The sequence below is a fragment of the Martes martes genome, assembly GCF_963455335.1.
Source record: "Martes martes genome assembly, chromosome: 1".
Lineage (NCBI taxonomy): Eukaryota > Metazoa > Chordata > Mammalia > Carnivora > Mustelidae > Martes > Martes martes.
In genome coordinates this window covers 189,123,996-189,126,375 of record NC_137888.1, presented here as the reverse complement: position 1 = coordinate 189,126,375, position 2,380 = coordinate 189,123,996, and positions in this window count along the sequence as shown.

Here is a 2,380-nt window from a genome sequence, read left to right as displayed (position 1 = left end):
TGATAGCAGGTTTTCTGTTACATGCAGCTGAACTTACAAAGGATAAAGCTCCTTTTCCCATGGACAATGACATACTCTGGGCCAAGAAGATGACAAGTATTAGTACAAAATCTCAGGAATTACCCAGCTGTCTGAGGAAATCCCTAAGTGTGAGGGCTCTATTTTTTTTTTTTTCTTAATTAAAATGTGAGTCAATTTCTGGCTTATTTTTGTCAGTCACTTCTCACTTTGCTCTCCTTTTTGTCTTCACCCTCAGAATGAATTTCCTATAGATATCCAACATCTTCCCATTGCCAAGTTGGCCCAGTGATTTCAGAGAATTTAGGTTTCATTGATGCTGTGTTGTTTATTTTACTTATTCATTTTCTACTCATCAGAGCACTTTGTCATTATCTCTAAGTAGGCATTTTCTTCTCATCCCCACAGTGCATGTTTGAAACATGGGAGTCATGATATGGAGTTTTAGATTGTTTTGGTCCTATCAATCTCCCCCACTCTCACAATGCCTAACTTTTGGTCACAGAATTATATGCCATCTTGCACTGTCAGTTAACTATTTGTTATGGATCTGATTTTACTCCTTAACTGTATTATAAACCTGTGGGCATTGACAAAGCACTTTGTAATATTTTTTTGTAGTCACTCTCAGTGCCTATCACAGTGGTAGGCACGTCAAACATTCTCATTAAATGCTGTAAAACAGACACCCTCATCTCCTGCCAATAATCACAGCTTAAGAAAAGACCCAGTGCTAAAGGCACCTTACCCTGGTGTAAACTTGTACATGACTTTGAGTCTCTTGTCATCTGTTCAGGCAATCCAGTACTGAGGCTGAGATGGTTAAGATCAAGTCTGCATTGGGAGAAACATCTAAAACGGTGGTACTTATGGGTACATGTTGCTACACACACACAAGAGTACATCCCAAGACATTAGCACAATGGCAGCCAAAAAGCAGCCCTTTACTACATATGTGTTGAGTGAATGAATAAGCATATGCATGCATGTAGCAAGAAATCTCACTGTGAATGAATGCACTTCCCTTTTTCTAAAGATAGAGAAACTTACTAAAATAGATGGGTGGTCAAAACTCTATATTCTGCTTTCCCAGGCAAAGAACCCTCTCATTTCCTCTTTGCTTTTTTCCTTACATGGTGTACAACATAAAGGACTTGTTAGTCACATTTGTCAAGAGAGCCCACAGGTACTATCTGGCTCATCGCAGCGTAAGTTATCAATTGTCTTTGTTGTTTGGTGGATATTGATCCGGGAAGACCTTGTATCTTGCTAAAGCCACTGTTACAACAAAGCTTCCCTTTTCCTTTTTAGTCAACACGGAAGCTCAAGTGTGGCGGGCTTTAGGAATTTCCACCTGACAGTCCCATTCCATCATTAAACATCCAGTTAAAGCTTGTTATCCAGATGAATGTACCAATTAAAGTAGCACACTCTTGCCCATACCTAACAGTGGCAGCAGGTCCAGGCTAACGCTCTGAGGGGCAATAATTGATGTAGAAAATGGTCTGGGGAGCCACAAGTTTGGTTTCGTTTTACATTCATTCATTCATTCATTCATTTCTTCATTCAACTGGACATTTACTGATGGGTCCCAATGTCTATTTCTAAGCTTAAGATGTTGTTTGCTTTCCTGAAGGGACATACGTCTTTCCTAATTTTTCTGAACAGCACAAGATAACCAATCCTGACTCTGCAGCCAAAGCACCGAGTATTAGCTGGATATCCTGAAAACAAGGAAATAATAAAAATCGTGACAGTGAGGGGCACCTGGGTGGCTCAGTGGGTTAAAGCCGCTGCCTTCGGCTCAGGTCATGATCCCAGTGTCCTGGGATCGAGACCCGCATCGGGCTCTCTGCTCAGCAGAGAGCCTGCTTCCTCCTCTCTCTCTCTGCCTGCCTCTCTGCCTACTTCTGATCTGTCTGTCAAATAAATAAATAAAATCTTAAAAAAAAAAATAGTGACAGTGAAAAATGCCAGACATCAAGGTGGCCTTGTATGGTTCTGTGCACTGTGCACTATTCAAGTCCTGAAGTTACTACTACTAGGACAATGATATGAATGGTGGGGCAGTGCAGCACAGTACCCTTGGCTGACAGTGTTCCCTAGGCTAAACAGCATAAAACCATGCCGTGCTCCAAAACACACCTAAAAACCAATTGCCTTTTTGTTTAGATAAGTACTTGATTCCACAATACATTTAAATTTTACAATTAAATTTTCAAATAAGGGGCCACCTGGGTGGCTGAGTCAGTTAAGTGTCTGCCTTCGGCTCAGGTCATGATCCCAGGGTCCTGGGATCGAGTCCCACACCAGACTCCCTGCTCAGTGGGGAGTCCTGCTTCTCTCTCTGTCCCCCCACCCT